The following is a 24,714-nucleotide window of genomic DNA, read 5'->3' as shown; positions in this document are numbered from 1 at the left end:
TAGAAAATATCATCTTGGCAGCGAAGAGAATGTTGTAGTTTCAGAAGTAATTTCCTGAAATTCCACACATCCTGCCATGGAGCTGAAAGAGAATTGTGCAGTTAAGCTTCATTCCCTAAAATGTAACACATTTTGACCGAGGCTAATGCTGTGTTCTTAGGCTCAAATATAAATGGGGGCCTGATTTTTGTCTAGCTTTGATTTTGTTTGTAAATTCTCAAAGGTTATAGGCTATTATTGAAAAATATATACTTGGTTTAAGTTTACACTGAAAGCGTTTTCCCATACTGAAAGTTAAGTAAATAATAATTTGCTCTTCACAAACTATTATCCCGCAACCCACCTAGAGCCCTGGCTGGGGTGAAACTCACAGTTTTGGAACCACTCCACTACACAACATTTGGTTAATTGTTCAGTAGTCTTATGGCTTGGGGTTAGAAGCTGTTAAAGGAGCCTTTTGGTCCTAGACTTGGCGCTCTGATACCGCTTTCTGTGTGGTAGCAGAGAACTGTCTATGACTTGGGTGACTGGAGTCTTTGACACTGCCTAGTATATAGGTCCTGGATGGCTGGAAGCTTGCCCCCAGTGATGTACTGGGCCGTACGCACTACCCTCTAGCGCCTTACGGTCAGATGCCGAGCAGTTACCAAACCAGTACGGTGCTGCAACTGGTCAGGATGCTCTCGGTGGTGCAGCTGTAGAACTTTTTGAGGATCTGGGACTCATGCCAAATCTTTTCAGTCTCCAGAGGGGGAAAAGGTGTTGTCATGCCCTTTTCACGACTGTCTTTGTGTGTTTGGGCCATGATATTTTATTGGTGATGTGGACACCAGGAACTTGAAACTCTCGACCCGCTCCACTACAGCCCCGATGCTAATGGGTCCTTTTCCTGTTGTCCACGATCAGCTCATTTTGTCTTGCTCACATTGAGGGAGAGGTTGTTGTCCTGGCACCTCACTGCCAGGTCTCTGTTCTCCTCCTTATAGGCTGTCTCATCATTGTCGGTGATCAGACCCACTGTTGTGTCGTCAGCAAACTTATTGATAGTGTTGGAGTCGTGTTTGGCAACACAGTCATGGGTGAACAGGGAGTACAGGAGGAGACTAAGCATACACCCCTGAGGGGCGCCAGTGTTGAGGATCACCGTATCAGACGTGTTGTTGCCTGGGGGCGGCCCGTCAAGAAGTCCAGGATCCAGTTGGAGAGGGAGGTGTTTAGCCGCAGGGTCCTTAGCTTAGTGGTGAGCTTTATGGTGTTGAACGCTGAATGTAGTCAATGAACAGCATTCTCACATAGGTGTTCCTTTTGTCCAGGTGGGAAAGGGCTTCGGATCTGTTGGGGCAGTATGTGAATTGGAGTGGGTCTAGGGTTTCCGGGACGGTGATGTTGATGTGAGCCATGACCAGCCTTTCAAAGCACTTCATGGCTATAGAGTGCTACAGGTCGGTAGTCATTTAGGCAGGTTACCTTCACTTCCTTGGGCACAGGGACCATGGTGGTCTGCTTGAAACATGTAGGTATTACGGACTCGGTCAGGGAGAGGTTGAAAATGTCAGTGAAGATGCTTGCCAGTTGGTCCATGCATGCTTTAAGTACACGTCCTTGTAATCCTTTTGGCCCTGGGGATTTGTGAATCTTGACCTGTTTAAAGGTCTTAATGCTCTCGGTAGCCGATGTATCACACAGTCGTCCAGAACAGCTGGTGCTGTCATGCATGCTCCAGTGTTGCTTGCCCCGAAGCGAGCATAAAATGCATTTTGCTCATCTGGTAGACCTGTGTCACTGGGCAGCTCGCGGCTGGGTTTCCCTTTGCAGTCTGTAATAGTTGTCATGCCCTGCCACATCTGACAAGCTTCAGAGCCGGTGTAGTAGGATTCAATCTTAATCCTTTATTGACGCTTTGCTTGTTTGATGGTTCGTCTGAGGGCATAGCGGGAGTTCTTCTATGTGTCCGGATTAGTGTCCCGCTCCTTGAAAGCGTCAGCTCTAGCCTTTCGCTCGATGCAGACGTTGCCTGTAATCCATGGCTTCTGGTTGGGATATGTACGTACGGTCACTGTGGGAACGTCGTCTATACACTTGTTGATTAAGCCAATGACTGAGGTGGTGTAGTCCTCAATGCCGTTGGATGAATCCCGGAACATATTCCAGTCTATGCTAGCAAAACAGTCCTGTAGCATCCGTGTCATCTGAGCACTTCCGTATTGAGTGAGTTACTGTTACTTCCTGCTTTAGTTTTTTCTTGTAAGCAGGAATCAGGAGGATATAATTATGGTCAGATTTGCCAAACGGAGGACAGGGGAGAGATTTGTTTGCATCTCTGTGTGTGGAGTAAAGGTGGTCCAGAGTTTTTTATTTTTTTATTTTTTTTTATTTTATTTTTTTAAATAGTATTTGTCATTTTTTTCCCCCGCTGGTTGCACGTGACATGCTGGTAAAAATGTGCTAAAACTGATTTAAGTTTGTCTGAAGTCCCCGGGCCACTAGGACCGCCGATTCTGGATGAGCATTTTCTTGTTTGCTTATGGCCTTATAGAGTTGGTTGAGAGCGGTCTTAGTGCCAGCATCGGTTTGTGGTGGTAACTCGACGGCTGCGAATAATATAGATGAGTACTCTCTTGGTAGATAGTGTGGTCTACAGCTTATTATAAGGTACTCTACCTCAGGCGAGCATTACCTCGAGACTTCTTTAATATTAGACAACGTGCACCAGCTGTTATTGACAAATAGACACGTAGCTTCTCTGTCCTGCCAGTGCATGGAAACTCCCGCCAGCTCTATATTATCCGTGTCGTCGTTCAGCCACGACTCGGTGAAGCATAAGATGTTCGTTTTTAATGTCCCTTCGGTATAATCTTGATCGTAGGTCATCCATTTTATTTTCCTATAATTGCATGTTGGCCAATAGAATGGATGGCAGCCTGCGAATTCTCAGAAGGCAGCCCGTCTTCTCTGCTCAGCTCTCTATGCTCTCCTCTACTCTGCTGGCTCAACGTGTTTTTTTTGTCCATCAGTCCTGCTCACTATGTTCCCATCTCAGGAATGTTTGGACACATTCTAAGGGACCTAAATCAGGCCTGGAGCAGACCCTCGCCATCCTCAATCCCACCTTATCTTTGACCACCTTATCAGTTGTAGATGGGGGAGGGGGGTATAATATAAGTTATGTATGGAGAGCGTGCCTTTTTAGACAGGGTGGGGAACGGAGGTGGATGGGGGGTGAGGGGGTCGAGAGGGAAGATGTATACCATGTAGGTTATATGCAGAGTTCCACCCTAGTTGTTGCTCAGGCAGGCCTCTGTGCTTTGACTGGCTGACTGGGTTAGGTTTAGTACTGACCTCTCCTTTCCTCATATACCCTCAGCTAACCAATAAAGCAAGGGGCCCCTCAGGGGTAATGCTGCACAGAATGCATAGTCACTCACTCTGCCTTAGGCTCCCTCTCACTTCCTTTCTCCTCTCTTTCAGCCTGTCTTACATTTTCTTTATTTTACTCTCTCACACTAACTTTCTCTTCCTCTCTCTGAAATTCTCTCTCACTTCTCTCTCTGTTCCTGCTAATTCTCTCCATCTAATCTAGTTTCAATTTCTCATGTCTGGTGCCTTTCTCTTCCTCTTCCTCTTTCTTTCCTTCTTTCTTTCCTTCTTTCTTTCTTGGCTCACTAGTTGTTCCTGGCCTCCTCCTTCTCTTTCAGCGGTAAAGGAAGCTGTCAGTAACTACTGACCAATATCTGATGTGACATCACAGCAGTGGATGTGCTGTTCTTTTACTGATAGGGTACGTTTGGTATGTACACTGTACACGTGGCTGTTGAGTTTAAACCTGTATCACTAATCTCTAGGCTACACAATGCACCATTGCTGTGATAGTAAAGTAAAGCCACAATCAAATGGGCCCATCAACAAATGTTGTCAACAATGGAGCAATATTGTAAGTTGCAAAATCCACCCTAACACACTTGCCTGTGTAATGATTATGCTGTTGAAGCACCTTTGGCAGCGATTGCAGCCTCGAGTCTTCTTGGGTATGACGCTACAAGCTTGGTACACCTGTATTTGGTGAGTTTCTCTCATTCTTCTCTGCAGATCCTCTCAAACTCTGTCTGATTGGATGGGGAGCGTCACTGCACAGCTATTTTCAGGCCTCTCCAGAGATGTTCGAATGGGTTCATGTCCAGACTCTGACTGGGCCACATTCGGAGACTTTCGAGCCACTCCTGCATTGTCTTTTCAGGGTTGTTGTCCTGTTGGAAGGTGAACCGTCACCCCAGTCTGAGTGCTCTGGAACAGGTTTTCATCAAGGATCTCTCTGTACTTTGCTCCTTTCATCTTTCACTCTTTCCTGACTAGTCTCGCAGTCCCTGCCGCTGAAAAAAATCTCCACAGCATGATGCTGCTACCATGATTCACCGTAGGAATGGTGCCAGGTTTCCTACAGACGTGACACCAAAAGGCACTTAACTTGTTATGGCTGCAATCCCACTAACGGGATAACTGTCATCAACAACCGCTGAATAGCATAGCGCTACATTCAATAAATATGACAAAAAATATTTATATTCATGAAATCACAAGTGCAATATAGGAAAACACAGCTTAGCCTTTTGTTAAAGGCTGTCGTGTCAGATTTTGAAATTATGCTTTACAGCAAAAGCAATCCAAGCGTTTGTTTAAGTTTATCGATCGCACGACAAAATATTAAGTACACTTAGCATCAGGTAGCTTGGTCACAAATCAGAAAAGCAATCAAATGAATTGTTTACCTTCGGATGTTTTCACTCACGAGACTCCCAGTTACACAACAAATGTTCCTTTTGTTCCATAAAGATTGTTTTTATATCCAAAATACCTCTGTTTGGCGCGTTATGTTCAGAATTCCAGAAGAAAGAGTGGGCACGACAACGCAGACAAATTCCAAATAGTTTCCCCATAATGTCCACAGAAACATGTCAAACGTTTTTTATAATCAATCCTCAGGTTGTTTTTAAAATATATAATCGATAATATATCAACCGCAAATGTCTTTCACAGTAGGAGAGGGAAAAGTAATACCTTTCCAAACTCATGTAACCACTTGACGCGATGTTATCGTTCTGGCTCATTTTTCAAAATAAAAGCCTGAAACTCCAGTGGGGAGAACAAGTATTTGATACACTACCGATTTTGCAGGTTTTCCTACTTACAAAGCATGTAGAGGTCTAATTTTTATCATAGGTACACTTCAACTGTGAGAGACGGAATCTAAAACAAAATCCAGAAAATCACAATATGATTTTTAAGTAATTAATTTGCATTTTATTAGAAAGGCAGAGTTGTGTGTGTCATGACAGCTGCAACTCTTACTACATTACTTGTTTGCCAAAAAGGCATATCAACAGAAGGCCAAGGGCACGGAATATTCTCACTTACTCTGAACTCCTACCAGTTCAGCTCGCTAAATAGTGAGACACAGATGAGTCCAAGGGAACACGCAATTGGCCTGTTGGATGAACCTATCATTACCATGGGGATTGTCATTGGTCATTACACCCATTATTTTGCAACGCATTAACAGTGCCTTCAGAAACTATTCACCTCCCTTGATGTTTTCCACTTTTTGTTACAGCTAAATTTGAAATAGATTAAATTGAGATTTTTTTTGTCACTGGCATACACACAATACCCCATAATGTCAAAGTGGAATTTTGTCTTTCGAAATAAAAATAAAAAGCTGAAATGTCTTGATATGGCAAGCCTAAATAAGTTCAGGAGTAAAAATGTCCTTAAGTCACATAATAAGTTGCATTTGCTCACTCTGTGTGCAATAATAGTGTTTAACATGATTTTTGGATGACTACCTCATCTCTGTACCCTACACATACAATTATCTGTAAGGTCCCTCAGTCGAGCAGTGAATTTCAAACACAGATTCGACCACAAAGACCAGGGAAGCTTTTGAATGCTGTACAAAGAAGGCCACCTATTGGTAGATGAGTGAAAATATTGAGTGTACAATCCAGGTGTGGAAAGCTCTTGGAGACCTACTCCGAAAGACTCCCAGCTGTAGTCGCTGTCAAAGGTGCTTCTACCAAGTATTGACTCAGTATTGTATTTCATTCTCAACAAATGTACAAACATTTTCTGAAAACACATTTTCACCTTCTCATTATGGGTGTGTAGATGGGTGAGGGGGAAAAAAACATGTATTTAAATTCAGGCGGTGACACAACAAAATGTGGAATAAGTCAAGGGAGGTGAATACTTTGAGTGTACAAAACACCGGCTCTTTCCTTGACAGATTGTTGAATACAGGTGAATGCTACACTTCAATCAGAGTAGATAAAGGGTTAGGAGACGGGTTACAGAAGGATTTTTAAGCTTTGAGACAATTTACACATGGATTGTGTATGTGTGCCATTCAGAGAGCGTGTCGACGGGGAAGCCAAAATATTGAAGTGCCTTTGAATGGGGTATGTAGTAGGTGCCAGGTGTCAAGAACTGCAACGCGGTTGAGTTTTTCACACTCAACAGTTTCTCATGTGTATCATGAATGGTCCACCACCCAAAAGTCATACAGCTAACTTGACACATGGGCCAGCATCCCTGTGAAACGCTTTCGGCATCTTATACGGTCCATGCCCCGAGGAATTAAGGCTGTTCTGAGGGTAAAAGAGGGTTCCGCTCAATATTAGGAAGGTGTTCTTAATGTTTTGTACACTGTGTAGATATACTCCTATCTAAAGGTTGTTTGTCAGGGATATCACTTTTCAAGAAAGAAAACCAAATTGCAGGAGGGGATCTTTTAAAGGGGCAATCAGCAATTGCTACATCTACTTTTGGACTTATAAATTCATTACGTACGCATTTGAAGAATAAAACTTTTTATAAATGTCTTATGAGCTTTGTTCAACTGTTGTACCCCATTAGAACCCAGAATATAAGCTTGTGGCCACCAGCTGCATTAAGTACTGCAGTGCATCTCCTCCTCATGGAATGCACCAGATTTGCCAGTTCTTGCTGTGAGATGTTACCCTACTCTTCCACCAAGGCACCTGCATGTTCCTGGACATTTCTGGGGGGAATGGCCCTAGCCTTCACTCTCCGATCCAACAGGTCCCAGACGTGCTCAATGGGATTGAGATCCGGGCTCTTCGCTGGCCATTGCACAACACTGACATTCCTGTCTTGCAGGAAATCACGCACAGAACGAGCAGTATGGCTGGTGGCATTGTCATGCTGGAGGGTCATGTCAGGATGAGCCTGCAGGAAGGGTACCACATGAGGGAGGAGGATGTCTTCCCTGTAACGCACAGCGTTGAGATTTCCTGCAATGACAACAAGCTCAGTCCCATGATGCTGTGACACACCGCCCCAGACCATGACGGACCCTCCACTTCCAAATTGATCCCGCTCCAGAGTACAGGCCTCGGTGTAACGCTCATTCCTTTGACAATTAATGTGAATCCGACCATCACCCCTGGTGAGACAAAACCGCAACTTGTCAGTGAAGAGCACTTTTTGCCAGTCCTGTCTGGTCCAGCGACGGTGGGTTTGTGCCCATAGGCAACATTGTTGCCCGTGATGTCTGGTGAGGACCTGCCTTACAACAGTCCTACAAGCCCTCAGTCCAGCCTCTCTCAGCCTATTGCGGACAGTCTGAGCACTGATGGAGGGATTGTGCGTTCCTGGTGTAACTCGGGCAGTTGTTGCCATCCTGTACCTGTCCCTGCAGGTGTGATGTTCGGATGTACCGATCCTGTGCAGGTAATTTATCGAACAATATTTACATGTGTTTTGGGGAAGGTGCGTGTGAGCATGCGTGTCCCACCCCATGATGTTCTTTCCTAACATCCTTAAGGGACTCTTCATTTAACATGATAAGTCAATACTTTGTAGAAGCACCTTTGGCGGCCATTACAGCTGTGAGTCTTTTTGGGTTTGTCTCGAAGAGCTTTGTACACCTGGATTGTACAATATTTACCCATTATTCTTTAATCAATTCTTCAAGCTCTGTCAAATTGATTGTTGACCATTGCTAGACAGCCATTTACATTTTTTTAAATGCATTTTCAAGCCGATTTCAGTGAAAACTAACTGGGCCACTCAGGAACATTCAATGTCGTTTTGGTAAGCAACTCCAGTGTAGATTTGGCCTTGTGTTTTAGGTTATTGTCCTGCTGAAAGGTGATTTTGTCTCCTAGTATATGTTGGAAAGCAGACTAAACCAAGGTGTTTCTCTAGGAGTTTGCCTGTGCTTTTCTCCATTCGGGTAATTTTTTTTTAATCCTGAAACTCCGTAGTCCTTTAACGATTACAAGCATACCTGTAACATGATACACCCACCACTACACTTGTAAATATAGTGGTACTCGGTAATGTGTTGAATTGGATTAACCCCAAACATAACACTTTGTATTCAGAACAAAAAGTTAATTTCTTTGGCACATTTTTTGCAGTATTACTTTTGTGCCTTGTTGCAAACAGAATGCATGTTTTTGAATATTTTTATTCTGTACAGGCTTCCTTTTCACTGTCATTTATGTTAGTATTGTGGAGTACCTACATTGTTGATCCATTCTCAGTTTTCTCATATCACAACCATTAAACTCTGTAACTGTTTTAAAATCACCATTGGCCTCATGGTGAAATGCCTGAACAGTTTCCTTACTCTCCGGCAACTGAGTTAGGAAGGACACCTGTATCTTTGTAGTGACTGGTTGTATTGATACACCTTCCAAAGCCTAATGAATAACTTCACCATACTCAAAGGGATATTTGCATCTGCCAATCGATGCCCCTCTTTGCGAGGCATTGAAAAACCTTACTGGTCTTTGGTTGAATCTGTGCTTGAAAATCACTACTCGATTGTGGGACCTTACAATTATTGTCACGATTTTCTTCCTGGGAAGGAGAGGCGGACCAAAATGCAGCGTGGTTGAAGTTCATGGTTCTTTAATAAGAAAACTCAAAACATGAACAAACTACAAAACAATAAACGTGAAAACCGTAATAGTCCTAACTGGTGCATAAAACACAGACAGGAAACAATCACCCACAAAATACCCAAAGAATATGGCTGCCTAAATATGGTTCCCAATCAGAGACAATGATAAACACCTGCCTCTGAGAACCACTCTAGGCAATCATAGACTTACATAGACAACAAAACTGAACAGAACCCCATATTCTAATAAACCCCTAGACAAGACGAACACAATAAATCACCCATGTCACACCCTGGCCTAAACCAAAATAATAAAGAAAACAAAGATAACTAAGGCCAGGGTGTGACAATTATCTATGTGTGAGGTAGTCAAAAAACACAATGAGTCCATGCAACTTATTATGTTGTGAAGGCCATTTTCACGCCTTAACTTATTTAGGCTTGCCATAAGAAAGAGGTTGAATACTTATTGACTCGAGACATTTCAGGTTTACATTTTATATTAATCTCAAAAATGTTCTACAAACAAACCCATTTTCACATTGAGGTATTGTGTGTGGATCTGTGACACAATATCTAAATGTCATCAATTTAAATTCCGGCTGTAACACAACAAAATGTGGAAAAAGGAAAGGAGGGAAGGCAGTCTCAGACAGAAGTCTTGCCAATGCCATATGTTATTTTCATCCCTCCTTGTCAGTGTGTCCTTGGCAGGTAGTCACTGATTGCTAACATTAATTAAATTAACTAACTAATTGATGTTTTGTTTGTGATTGCGCTCCCTCTGTCACTCTTTCAAGCGCCAGGGAGTCGATCTGAGTCACCCTCTCCTTGTTTGTTCAATGGCTAAAAATCACAAGGCCGTTACCAAAGTAACACAGTGAAAATATGTCCTTGCCTTAAACAGTTTTGAGTAGGCCTTCCGGGCTGGGCTGTAAGAGTACTGGAAATGAGTTCATGCTGTTCATAATGTCTCACAGAGGAGCTGGGTACTGGGGTTTTTGATGCTTGCTAGCTGACGCTGGAACTGGAGTCCTGTAATTCACAAATAATGATAGAGCATGAAGTAGTCTTGAATGGCACATTTTCCCCCCAGAGTAATTATTTTCTTTATTTTACAATAGCTGTATCCTCAATTCTACAGTAGAGGTGTTAGCGCTGCCGGTGGCCACTACTTACAGCTAGGGTTGCACATTTTGGGGAATATTCAGAGGTGGAAACTTTCCGTGGGAATTAACGGGAATATATGGGATTTAACGGAAATATATGCACATTAATATTAGTACCATTTTTAAATGTAGGTGTTTTTTGCATTGGATATATTTACATATCAGTATGTATCATATCATTTTACCTTGTCATAAGTAGACATAATTGCAAATGATTAAATCCTTCCAATAGAAAAAAACAACTATTTAGTCAACTCATTTTAATTAAAGTTAAATTTGTGACTCTTCACTCTTCTCCCAAAAACGTTTTCAACATACATCTGTAAAATGATAGTCCAGAAACTAAAGGGGAAAGAGCCTCAGATCCACAAAGTCCCTTCCACCAGGTTGCTGATGAGATATATTGGCACGACTGCCACATTGCACCTACATCCTAAAGCCCTTGCTTGGAAGTGTACTTCGACAGACTGCCAAGAACTTTGTCCTCATCCAGGCCAAGGTGGCGAGACATGGTAGCGATGACACCATAGGCCTTGTTGATCTCTGCACCAGACAGGATGCTCTTGCCAGCATACTTGGGGTCCAACATGTACACTGCGACATGTATGGGCTTCAGGCAGAAGTCTTCATGCTTTTTAAAGTATTTCAGAACTGCAGTTTTCTCTGCTTGGAGCAACAGTGAAGTGGGCAGGGCAGTATGGATGTATTCTCTTACATCTGCAAGCAGAGTCTGAACATCAGACCGGATGGCATGGTCTCCCTCAATCCGTGCAATGGCTAATGCTATAGGTTTCAGGAGTTTCAGGCTGCTTACCACTCTCTCCCAAAATACATCATACAGGAGGATCCTCTTGATGGGGATGTCCATATCGGCAGACTGTTGATGGGTGGAGATAATGTAGTTAATTATTCCTTGTCCACAAACGTTCAACCACCCATCAGAGATGATTGCAATAATCTGCTTTCTCTCTGATTTGCTTGACCTTCACTTGAACTCTGCATCCAGCAAATTAGTAGATAAAGCATGTCTGGTTGGAGGGGCGAAGAACATTCAGAAATCTCTTCTAATACGCATTGCCTGTGAGCATCAGATGAACCAGTTGCATACACAGCTCGAGCAAGACATTCATCAGCATTTCTCTGACTACGTTCCTCCATTGAGTAAAAAAAAAACTTCTGATTCCAGGAGGACCATGAGCTGTTGCTATCAATAAGGTGTCTGATTCATAATTTTCACCTCGAACAGAACTTTTGTCAGAGGTTGCTTGTTGTGAGCGCTGAGGGAACTTCTGCATCTTTGTTGCATTTTTCACATATGATTTAGCACAGTATTTGCAAATGTACACAGATTTTCCTTCTACATTAGTTGCTGTGAAATGTCTCCACGGGTCAGATAGTGCCCGTGGCATTTTCCTGTAAAGATAAGAAAACAAATGAGTAAAAAAAAAACTAATACAATTCCATGTACAGATAAATAGTTAAGCAGTTAGATTAAACAACTCATTTGTAAGATTTTTTTTAATGAAATGTATGGAAACAGGTGAATTAACACACAATTAACAGGCTCAATCAAGCTAAAACCCACATGATAGCAGAAATTGTTAACAAGTTAGAAATGATTTAAACACACTTTGCTGTAGGCTACTATTTACTAGTTCACAAAAAATATTGTATGTCGTATAAAATATATTCACCCCACCCAGTATTGTAATCAAAACATACCAGAAAGCATGTAGTCCTTGGCTAAGACAGTGTAGTAGTGTGTGCTCAATAGCATCTCATTCCTGTGCAAGATCTTGAGGATCAGCTGTACATGTGATGAGGAGTACACTGTGCATGCAAAGGGTTGCAATTCCATTGAATTGGGGATAGTTTAACCAAAACATGCCACAAGACCTAGAATTGCCTTATGTGTATCCCACAAAAAAAGGTTCACTGATATAAACTAACATTTTTGATGAGTTTAAGCAAAATTCCCGGGCTTAACCTCCCCATGAAAAATGTCCTGAAATTTCCCGGAAGGTTTCCGACTCTTAGCAGCCCTACTTAGTGACTATAGAATGTCTGCCTTGGATTTCATCACATTTTGTGTTACAAACTGGGATTCAAATGGATTTCATTGTCATTTTCTGTCAATGATCTACACAAAATACTGTCAAACTGTAAGAAAAATTCAATAAAAAAAAAGATTAATACAAAATAAAACGTGTGTGTGTGTGTGTGTGTGTGTATATATATATATATATATATATATATATATATATATATATATATATATATATATATATGAGTCTTCTTGGGTAAGCTCTGTCAAGGTGTTGGGGATCATGGCTAAACAGCAATTATACAGTATTTGTTTTTTATTTTGTGCCTTGTGTACTTTTGAATGTTTCGGGAATATTTTTCTGTATATTTGTGTTCTTTTCACTCTGTCATTTAGGTCATTATTATGGAGTCACTACAATGTTGATCCATCTTCAGTTTTCTCCCATCACAGCTATTGAACTCTAACTGTTTTAAAATCACCAAAGGCCTCGTGACATCCCTAAGCCGGTTTCCTTCCTGTCCTGCAGCTCAGTTCAGAGGGATGACTGCATCTTTTATGTGTCTGGGTGGTTTAATGCATCATCCACAACATAACTATTAACTTGACCATGCTTAAAGATTCGGAAAGTATTCAGACTCCTTGACATTTTCCATATTTTGTTACTTTACAGCCTTATTCTAAAATTGATCGGTTTTTTTCCTTCAATCTACACACAATTCCTCATAATGACAAAGCAAAAATAGGTTTTTAGAAATGTTGGCAAATGTATTAAAAATAAATAACTTTATCACATTTACATAAGTATTCACACCCTTTATTCAGTACTTTGTTGAAGCCCCTTTGACCAGCGATTACAGCCTCAGGTCTTCTTGGGTATGACGCTACAAGCTTTGCACACCTGTATTTGGGGAGTTTCTCCCATTCTTCTCTGCAGATCCTCAAGCTCTGTCAGGTTGGATGAGGAGCGTCGCTGCACAGCTATTTTCAGGTCTCTCCAGAAATATTCAATTGGGTTCAAGTCCGGGCTCTGGCTGGGCCACTCAAGAGTCTTGTCCCGAGCCACTCCTGCATTGTCTTGGCTGTGTGCTTAGGTTTGTTGTCCTGCTGGAAGATGAACCTTCGCCCCAGTCTGAGGTCCTGAGCACTCTGGAGCAGGTTTTCATCAAGGATCTCTCTGTACTGTGCACCGTACATCTTTCCCTCGATCTTGACTAGTCTCCCAGTCCCTGCTGCATCAGACCAGAGAATCTTGTTTCTCATGGTCAGAGTCATTTAGGTGCCTTTTGACAAACTCCACTTGCATTGGGCCATAGTAGGCTATTTCCTACTTGCAGAATAGACTATTTCCTACTTGCACTGTATATGAAACAGTCTCTTGAGTTAGCAATGTATAGATTTTCTAAAATGCTATTCTCACTACTTGAACTTGTCCTCAAGTAATACCTCCATAAAATGTTGTCCTCAAGTAATAACTTCCTAAAATAATGTTGACCTCAACTCCACAATACCACAACAGCAAGGCAGACCTAACTCAGACACACCAGTAAAATCAAGGCTTTGACTGTTTTTACAGTATCTACCCTGTGAGTTTGTCTAGGCGTAATCTGTGTTCCGGAAACCAGTCCTCTGATAATCTACCCTGTCAGTTTGTCTAGATGTAATCTGTGTTCTGAAAACCAGTCCTCTGATAATCTACCCTGTGAGTTTGAAGTTTTTTTTGTACTCAGTTAGTTGGCTTCTCTGTGTTTATGTCGAACCCTTCTGTTCTGTGTGTGTCTTTCAGGTGCAGGCGACTGATCCACTGGAGACCACCTTTTTGGGAGGTAGACAAGGACCGAGCAGTGGAGCACGTCTGAGGCTTTCAGACCCAGGGCTAGCCGAGCTAGCGAGTTGTTGCAAAAAAAAGCACGAAGAGAGCCTGAAAACAGTTTGCCTGGGTGGCAGCATCACATCTGGAAAATGGCCCACCTGGGAGGCAGTCAAAACCAGAAGGCTGCATGCTTGGGGGTCAGTCACTTACATTAAACAGCACAGCGGCAAGCCTGAATGGTGTGGGGACCCTGAGAGCAGCGCGCTGCCTTAGGGGCTGAGAGGGACTGAAAGGGGAGCCTATTATCAGCCGATAATAGCCCGCCAGGTGGCAAAGGCTGTAAGAAGAACAGTAAGACCCAGCAGAGCGAGGGTGAGAAGAACAATCCACAGGTGAGTTCTCTGGTTCCTTCCCACTCGGCCCCTTCTCTCCGCCTTATGATGCAGTGGGTGAAACAACAGGAGTAGTAAGACTGGGGCCTGATTGGATAGCTCAGAGCTTCAGCTCTTTTATATCCATATCTGCACATTGAATTTGAGAAGGCGAGGCAAGGTTATCTCAAGGCTTAAGGTATAGATTTAGGGTGCTCTTAAGGTGGTCTTGAGTCAAGGAATTGTTCTAAACGCGGTCGACTAACTTATTTCCCAACATGAGTAACCTGAGTAAACCAGTCCACTGCCTCTTGTGTGTTGTCTGGCTGTGGCGTTAATCCACTGGAAGCTCCGTGTACCTCTGACCTTTTTGATTGGCTAATCCTCCGTGACCCGCCAGGTGGCGTGAGGGTTTCTGGGGGAGAGAGTCGAAGTGGAGGAGGGAGCTAGACTGTCAGAGATCGAAGTGACTGATCCAACTGAACAGGGCCCATGTTAAAAAAGCATCTCGGAGTAGGAGTGCTGATGGAGGATCAGGTCCTCCTTCGGCCGAGCCCTTTTCTGTATGCCTTTTTAACACGACTGTGCTAGTGCACTCCGGATTGTTTGACTGTGGGGCTATGGCTATATCCCACTGCTGACACCAATGTGGCACATTTGGTGTGGACACACCTCAGGGTTGATGTTTGACTGTTGTGCTTCATAGTCTAAGATGAGGATCTCCCTCCCTGTGTGTTTAGCTCAAATAAGTCTGGATCAAACAGATCTCATGTCCCCTTTTGATCCCCTTGATCTAATGTCTTCCATTATGATGCCTGAGGGGTAAAGTCAGGATTGAACCAGTCCCTGTGTTTCAATGGGATTCTGGGTTAGGAACGTATCAATACCGAAAGTGCTGATATTTGTTCTGTTTCACACATGTACAGGTGTGTAACAATTGTGTTTTGTTGCACATCCCCCTCCCCTAAAACCCCAGCGGACAGCGGGGTCACGGCCAGGGACACTGGAGCAATTAAGGTTTTAGGCCTTTGCTCACGGGCAGATGGACAGATGTTTTTCACCTAGTCGGCTCGGGAATTCAAACGTTGCTGGCCCAACGCTCTAACCGCTAGGCTACCTGCTGCTCCCAAGGCTCCATTCTTTATTTGACATAAACAATGCTATTTCCATATTCCTCATCGTGTGACAAAACACTCGTATCTTTGACCCCGTCCTCAGGGACCCCCCCTTTTTTTTCTCCTCTCAGCATTCCCTACTCCCTCTGCTGTGAAAATGTCACTTGTAATAACTTCTATTGATAATCGTCTCACGCATCATACTAGCACCATAACACCTTCCCCTTTCCTGCACTTTGTGTTGCCATGGTAATGTCCTCCCTTCCCTGCACATGCTGCAAGGGAACAGCTGAGCAACAGGTTGATGTATAGAAACCAGAACCCCAGGCCGTCCAATCAGAGGCTCCTGCCGTGGAGTGCTCACCTTACTGAACTTGTGGAAGCTATGCGTTTGTGTGAGTGTTGATGTGCGTGCTAGCATGCGTGCGTTTTGTGTGTGCTCTGTACGATACTTGTTCGTATCGTGGCAAGGAAAGAAAACACGAAGCGAATGTAACTTCATTAGGAAAACAGCCCTGATGTTGGAAACAAACACCATTATGTTGTCATCCAGAGTCACATGTATTTATTTTCCAAGCTGTAAGCACACTATTTTACAGGCAGCAGGTTTTTAAAGGACCAAGAGTGCTTCGTGTGTACATTTTTGCCGTGGAAAAAAACATATTGTAACACTGGTATTGTCAAAACCGGTGTGTGTGCCTGCGTGCCTCCCTCCCTCCCTGCCTGCTGAAGCTCAGCGTGTGTCCAGACTACAGTGTGCAAGGTAGATGCTTTCATCATGCAGATCAATATGTTACCAGTCAGAGACGACGCACAAGGTCGGCTGGAGAATCTATCTTTGCCTATAGCCCTATACCTAGTGTTGCCACGATACCAGCATTTTGACTTGAATACCGATACCAGGTTTATTATCTCAATACCAAAACGAGACCACACAAAAAAAGAAGGCTCATTAGCCAAAGCCAGAATGGCACTTGATCCAAGCAGATAAACTCAGCTACTGCTCTGTCATTACATTTGAAACAAATGTTTATGCATTATTTGAATCAATTCTACAATAAATGTTACTTAGGTAAAAATCTATCAAACTACAAAACAGCATAATGGTAATCATTTATTTGACTAAATACTTATTTTTGCCCCACTGTAGCTATGTGTCATAATGTAAAATAACCCTAATTTACAAGACAGTTCTTATTTGATTAATAGTGGACTTTGCGATTAGCCTTCAAAATAAAAGTATGGCATAATTCTACTATTTGCTAATACTTACAAGTATTCCTAACTCATTGCTAAGAATAATAAAAATGACTGCAGTTTTTACTGGTCATTGTTTTCAGGCTGGTTATATTGGTGCTAGCAAGCTAAAGCTAGCTACCCCAGAAGTAGCTATAGTCTATCGAATGATGCTTTATTACCAACGCGGTATTCTAAACACACAGGTGTTTGCTGACATTTTTATACATATCTGACAGTGCTACTGTATCTTTTTTTGACGCGCATAGACCCAAACGGCGGCTCCATAGTGTATGTCGTGAAGCTAATAGCAGTGAAGCTATTACTGTGTAACTCCGGTAGGGCAACATCGGAAAAAATGGCTCACTTTGTGTTAACCGGTGCTCGACCAGTCGGCGAAAGCCAACATCACCCACGACAGAGAACGGTTGATTGTCAAGGGCAATGAGGTCCATTATCCTGGCTTTAATGGATTTCACCTTTGTTGTCTCGCTGAAATTTTGCTACTCTTTCAAATGACCGCTCAACTTGTTGACTGCTCGATCCACACAGCAGACATTGTGGGCTTGCTTAGGAATTCTGTGTTGCACGTGTAGCGCAAAATTTTACGTGGTGTCATTATATCATGTACCTAATTTATATAGGTATGCACGTCAGCTTTGAAATTGGTTTTGCACATCAAGCGTTAAACTAGATATCGGCCTATGCCGATGTTGGCATTTTTAGCTAATATCGGCCAATTCCGATATGTTCACTGACTATATCGTGCATCCCTAGTATGTACGTACAGTCACTGTGGAGTCTATGCCATCGATGCACTTATTGATGAATCCAGTGACTGATGTGGTGTACTCCTCAATGCCGGTGCTTGCAAAACAGTCCTGTGGCTTAGCATCTGCTTCATCTGGGCCACTTTTTTTATTGACTGAGTCACTGGTGCTTCCTGCTTTTAATTTTTACTTGTACGTAGAAATCAGGGGGATAGAATTATGGTGAAATTTGCCAAATGGAGGGAGAGCTTTGTAAACGCCTCTCTGTGTGTGGAGTAAAGGTGGTCTAGAGTTTTTTTTTTTTTTTCTCTCTTCTTGCACATTTAACATGCTGGGAGAAATTAGGTAAAACCTGATTTGTTTCCCTGCATTAAAGTCCCTGGCAACTAGGAGCGCCACCTGGATGAGCGTTTTCCTGTTTGCTTATGGCGGTATACAGCTCATTGAGTGCGGTCTTAGTGCCAGCATCGGTCTGTGGTGGTATGTATCATCTTGCATTGGATAGTGTTCTAGCCTGTATGGACATTGTTTTGCGAACAGTAATGAACAGTCTCAAAATTTCTACATGCTGTGTTGCATTATTCAAGTGTGTAAACTTCTGTGAAGCATGCATGGGGTCTTGGGAGCGATTGCAGCTCAGACGGCTCTAGAAATGAATGAGTAAGTGGATGCTTTTGCTCTTCACCCTATAAAAGGGCTGTGCTGATAGACTTAATCCGCTCAATCACTTGAGACACATTTGTCAGCAGTACCGAATGTATCAGCCCAGTCCATATTTGGTCGAGTTGGGTAGGGTGTTCTGGGGAAGGAATGTGACAGCCTGCCTTGTGCCAGATGGAGATTGATGTTGGGGTTGTGGGGGCCTTGTGGCTTGGGAAAAGAGGGCATGGTCTCCAACTTTTTAACTCTCCTACCCTACCCAGGCTACCTCCCTGTATATTAGATACACTGAGTGTTTTCTGTAGGGGGAGTGGGTGGATGGAGGACGAGGCGCCAGTGAGGTGTAGACTGCTCCCAGATGGCCTGCATCAGGTTTTGAGATCAAAACATTCTTAACACTTCATAAATCCCACCTGGGGCCTGCTACCCTGCTGCTGGTGGGGAGTTCCAGGCCAGATGCACTCTGTAACACTCCGGAACCCTGCGGAACGTTCCGCCCACCACACCACTGCTCTGGAATAATACTGACTAGCCCTGGAGGTGGCCACGGCCACGAGAACTGGGTTGTTCCACAGACCTACAGTATTGATAAAGTATACCTTCATGCTCCATCACGACCTTTGCCCTGTTGTCAGTCAGATTCCGGATTTAAAGAAACAATTCACACACAAATTGTATTTATTGATGTTGTTGCTCAGGCCCGGAAAGTGGTCAAATGTTTGAGATGACTCTGTGGCATGACCCATGCCATCTGTTGTATAGATGTAGCTGGATGTCTTATGTCATCATTTCGGGTGGTGCCTTTCTTTCCCATTTATTTGGGATTGAGGCTTATAGCTGGATATACACAACAGATGGTGTGGGACTCATCTCAACATTTTGACCATATCTGAGATCCTAAAACGCCTGAAAAACATGTTGATTTTGGAGGTGAACTATCCTTTTAAGGAGCCATAAAGGGACTTGAGATACTCACGGGGAAGTCCAGCAAATGTAAGCCTCACGTGGCAGGCTTCAATGCTCTGTCGACTTGTCAGACAGACGGCTGGATGCATGGAGAACAAGAATTCACACCTGCACAGTATATGAAGTCAGAAAGCAGCATGTACAGTATATCAAGTCTGAAAGCAGCCCATATTTTAATAACAGGCCTGGTCTGCTTAGCACCAGCCAACAGGTCTGCCTTACTATTCCCTCCAAGCTCCAGTTCCATACACATCACACATGATAAGCTTCAGCTTCAAGTTAGGAAGTCTGCAGTTGATGTCCAGTTGTTGATGTGTCCACAGAACTAGAACTATTCCACAATTGTAATGACATGCAGAACCCCCCCCCCCCCCCAAACATACAAAATTGGCAATGCCTTTCCTGAAGTCAAAGCTAAACAATCAACACTGTTTTATTCCCTTGGTCATCACTGTACATCATTACACGCACAATTGAACAGCAGCGTATGTACTAGTCTTTTCTGTTATGTCACTGGATGCTCAACACCTCTTTAAAAAAAAGAAAAAAAAGAAATACAAATGGAACAACAAATGCGCCTGGGGCGACCAGTGACTGTTCTTTTTTTTTTTTTTTACAATCTCTGCTTTTAAATGCCTTTTTTAGTAATGTCTCAGCTTTATACAGTAAATAAAGTTTGATTGATACAGATACAAAGGCCTGTCTACTAACCTGTCCTTAATTGTCACTGATAAATACTGATAGAAATTAATATATTGTCTGTTCTTTAACCCATTTGGAATGCCTTAACCTTTTTTAATAAACTAACACAAGTTGAGTACTCAACTACAAATATATATATTTTATATATACACACACACACATTCCACCTCTGCCTATCTGTGTGAATGAGATGTGGAAGGCAGACCAAGTGCAGTAGAGAATCTTAGACATGGTTAGGCTCACGTCAACACTCTGACTGGACCTGGGTGTTAGAGGTGTGTATGGGTCAAGTTTGAGTGTCGTGGTTCTATTTTTTTTTCTCTCCGAGACCTGAGAGAGAGACCATGGTTTTAAAAAAATCTATTCACCGTTAAAGGGTTTCTTTCACATGCAAGGTTAGCTCCGAGGTCTGGTGTGTTTTCTGCTTCCCATACTGGAACTTGGGTGTCTCCTCACACACCTATCCCCATATTACTGCCGTTATTGCTTTTGCAATCACTGTGTACCCTAAGGGTCTTTCATGTTCATTGATATTGTAGGAGGGGCTTGGTTTTTACAGAGGCCCTAAAGAAGGCCAGTGCCGTCTCACCTTTTGAAGTACATTGTTCGCAGTCACGCAAGATTATGGCTAAAAGGAAACCAGAGACCCTCCACCACCCCACCTCTGCCCCTTTTCTCCCAGTCACCTCTCCCTGGAGAACAATACAGGTATCTACCGTAGACCCTGTCTGCATCCTAAATGGCACCCAAGTTCCTATATAGTGCACTACTTTTGACTAAAGCTCTATGGGCCCTGAACAAAAGAAGTGCACTATAAAGGGATTAGGGTGCCATTTAGGACCCAGGCCCATCTGTCACTCCCCATAGGTATGCTCTGTGTTGCTATTTTAACACTGCGGCCTTTCTGGAGCATTCATTACAGTAACAACCGTATCTTATGCGATTTCGCAGCACGTTCAACAGTCCAGCTTCCTTTTTCATGAGAGGGAGGGAGAGGTTTCATTTCCCTTCTCAGCAGCAACATTGATCTCCATCTCTGGTTGGTGTATATGAAACTATCTAATTCTTTGATGGTTTACTGTGAACACTGGAATGCAAATTCAGTCAGCCTCACTGCAAAGGGAAGTGTGCGCGCGCATCTGTGTGTAGCACTCTCACCTTGGGCTCCTGCTCTTACCAGAGTGCTTGTGGCTCAGGGCCCGCTTTTGTCACACATCTCAAACAAACACAGTACACACAGACACTCTGGTTGCAGCTAGGGGAAGAGGATTCCCTGTGCTGTGTGTTTTGGGTGGTGACGCAGCCAGGCAGGGGTTTTGGGCATGCCCGTTCATAAAAGCTGCCAGGCATGCAGGCTGAGTGGACTGACTACCCGCCAAACCAACCCCTTGGCCAGGGCAGCTGCCTGGGAAGTCATTGCTCCTGTTCTGGAGGTATTAGTGTGACTAGTATGCTTCATCAGAATTAACACTAGACTTCCCACTTGTGGCTCAACGCACGCATGCAGGAATGCGCACACACATTCGATCACACACACAAACGTGTACCTGTGAGGAAGCACCTGGTAGAAGTAGCTAGGTCTTTATGTCCTATGATTTTGATTGAATCGAGCCCCTGTTTTTAGGCAGACCAGCAAAACACAGGGCCAAAAACAGCACCTACACGCGATGTACAGTGATGTAACGTGAGACCGTTAGTATGAAGATAGCTGGTGCTTAAGCCACAGACTTCCCACCATGAGCAGATGGCTGCACCACATAAGGCTTTGCATTACCATTCTACACCCCCACACACACACACACACACACACATACACACACACACTAATATAGCTCGACATATAGAACATGACTGCCTTCTGGTTATAGAGAAGAAAGAGAAGGGTGGAGGGGGATATGATGAAAGTAGAACTTCCATCTTTTATAGAGTGTTGATGAGATGTGAGTGGTTCCACTCCCTCTAACCCCCCCCCCCCCCTCCTCGCTTAGGAGGCCATGCATCTGCCGCTTTTACAATCAAGACCCCTTCTTCTGCTTCTCGTCCACCCTGCCGCCTCCTTATCTCATGTAACATTTACATGTTAGTCATTTGACAGACGCTCTTATCCAGGGCGACTTATCTCCTTTTCTTTTCCCCACTGGGGAACAAAGCCTCCGCGTTTCTATTAGATGGTTTTGGACAAAGAGTTCCTCTCGGAGCTGAGCAACCAGCGACAGTTAATAGGATAACGTATATCATTTGAGTCGGCTCACATCCATGACTATTCACTTGTACATATCCATTTGACATGTTTGAAGATAAAATACTGCAGTTATTGATCGTGACATCTTTAGAAATCAGTGATTCGGACAGTTTTTTTGGGCACATTCTTACAGTTCTGTGAATAATCGTTATATCTGCACAGCCGGATCATTTGGTAGTGTGTTCTACGTCGCTATGAACATGTTATGATATTGGGCATGCTACAATTATATTTCATACAGGTATGATAATGCAAAATTGATCTAATAAAGACCCTATTGAGTAAAAAAAAAAAAAAATTATTTAACTAGGCAAGTCAGTTAATGAAATACAAATGGTATAGAGGGAAATAGTCCTATAATTCCTATAATAACTACAACCTAAAACTTCTTACCTGGGAATATTGAAGACTCATGTTAAAAGGAACCACCAGCTTTCAAATGTTCTCATGTTCTGAGCAAGGAACTGAAACGTTAGCTTTCTTACATGGCACATATTGCACTTTTACTTTCTTATCCAACACTTTTTTTGCATTATTTAAACCAAATTGAACATGTTTCATTATTTAAGGCTAAATTGATTTTATTGATGTATTTTAAAATAAGTGTTCATTCAGTATTGTTGTAATTGTCATTATTACAACAACAAAAAAAATAATCTGCCTATTTTAATCGGTATCTGCTTTTTTGGTCCTCCAATAATCTGTATCGGCGTTGAAAAATCATAATCGGTCGACCTCTAGTATACAGTACATTCGGAAAATAGACAGACTTCAAAATGTTTGCAAATGTATAAATAATGATTTACAGAAGAATTTAGACCCTTTCCCATGAGACTTGAAATTGAGTTCAGATGCATCTGGTTTCCATTGATCATCCTTGAGATGGATCGACAACTTGATTGGACCACATCTGTGGTAAAGTCAATTGATTTGGAAAGGCACACACCTATCTATATAAGGTCCCACAGTTGACAGTGCATGTCAGAGCAAAAACCAAGCCATGAGGTTGAAGGAATTGTCCGCAGAGCTTCGAGACAGGATTGTGGTGAGGGACAGATCTGGGGAAGGGTACTCAAAAAATTTCTGCAGCATTGAAGGTCCCCAAGAACACAATGGCCTCCATCATAAATGGAAGAAGTTTGGAACGACCAAGACTCTTCCTAGAGCTGGTCGTCCAGCCAAACAGAGCAATTGGGAGAGAAGGGCCTTGGTCAGGGAAGTGACCATGAACCCGATGGTCACTCTGACAGAGCTCCAGAGTTCCTCTGTGGAGATGGGGGGCACCTTCCAGAAGGACAACCATCTCTGCAGCATTCCACCAATCAGACCCTTGTGGTAAAGTGACCAGATGGAATCCACAACTCAGAAAAAGGCACATGACGGCCTTCTTGGAGTTTGCCAAAAGGCACACAAAGCACTCTCAGGTCATGAGAAACAAGATTATCTGGTCTGATGAAACCAAGATTGAACTCTTTGGCCTGAATGCAATGTTAAAAAATATATTAGAATTGAATTTGATTTTTTTACTTTTTTGGACTTGGAAAACTGTTGTGACCTTTTTTAGGTTTGGGATTTTACCTTTATTTAACCAGGTAGGCTAGTTGAGAACAAGTTCTCATTTACAACTGTGACCTGGCCAAGATAAAGCATAGCAGTGTGAACAGACAACAACACAGAGTTGCACATGGAATAAACAAGTCAATAACACAGTAGAAAAAAGAGTCTATATACATTGTGTGCAAAAGGCATGAGGAGGTAGGCGAATAATTACAATTTAGCAGATTAACACTGGAGTGATAAATGATCAGATGGTCATGTGCAGGAAGAGATACTGGTGTGCAAAAGAGCAGAAAAGTAAATAAATAAAAACCGTATGGGGATGAGGTAGGTAAATTGGGTGGGCTATTTACCGATGGACTATGTACAGCTGCAGCGATCGGTTAGCTGCTCAGATAGCTGATGTTTAAAGTTAGTGAGGGAAATATAAGTCCCCAACTTCAGCGATTTTTGCAATTCGTTCCAGTCACAGGCAGCAGAGAACTGGAAGGAAAGGCGGCCAAATGAGGTGTTGGCTTTAGGGATGATCAGTGAGATACACCTGCTGGAGCGCGTGTGCTACGGGTGGGTGTTGCCATCGTGACCAGTGAACTGAGATAAGGCGGAACTTTACCTAGCATGGACTTGTAGATGACCTGGAGCCAGTGGGTCTAGCGAGGGCCAGCCGACTAGAGCATACAGGTCGCAGTGGTGGGTGGTATAAGGTGCTTTAGTAACAAAACGGATGGCACTGTGATAAACTGCATCCAGTATGCTGAGTAGAGTATTGGAAGCTATTTTATAGATGACATCGCCAAAGTCGAGGATCGGTTGGATAGTCAGTTTTACTAGGGTAAGTTTGGCGGTGTGAGTGAAGGAGGCTTTGTTGCGGAATAGAAAGCCGACTCTAGATTTCATTTTAGATTGGAGATGTTTGATATGAGTCTGGAAGGAGACTTTACAGTCTAGCCAGACACCTAGGTACTTATAGATGTCCACATATTCTGGGTCGGAATCATCCAGGGTGGTGATGCTAGTCGGGCGTGCGGGTGCAGGCAGTGAACGGTTGAAAAGCATGCATTTGGTTTTACTAGCGTTTTAAGAGCAGTTGGAGGCCATGGAAGGAGTGTTGTATGGCATTGAAGCTAGTTTGGAGGTTAAATAGCA

At 43.1% G+C, this 24,714-nt stretch overlaps 1 protein-coding gene across 3 annotated transcripts in view; it reads left to right on the top strand.

Annotated features, from left to right (window-relative positions):
• The window catches only part of LOC139421012 (thyroid hormone receptor alpha), a 105,184-nt gene that overhangs the window by 45,833 nt on the left and 34,637 nt on the right, over window positions 1–24,714 (top strand). For 2 of the 3 annotated variants that reach the window (XM_071171480.1, XM_071171481.1), the window contains exon 2: window positions 13,923–14,341. The exons of the other annotated variant lie outside the window; for it this stretch is intronic. The gene's annotated coding sequence lies outside the window, so the exon portion shown is untranslated. The remainder of the gene's footprint in view (window positions 1–13,922; window positions 14,342–24,714) is intronic. 3 annotated transcript variants of the gene reach the window in all.

This window comes from Oncorhynchus clarkii, chromosome 12 (genome assembly GCF_045791955.1).
Source record: "Oncorhynchus clarkii lewisi isolate Uvic-CL-2024 chromosome 12, UVic_Ocla_1.0, whole genome shotgun sequence".
NCBI classification, from domain to species: domain Eukaryota; kingdom Metazoa; phylum Chordata; class Actinopteri; order Salmoniformes; family Salmonidae; genus Oncorhynchus; species Oncorhynchus clarkii.
This window is presented reverse-complemented; position numbering and strand designations above follow the sequence as displayed.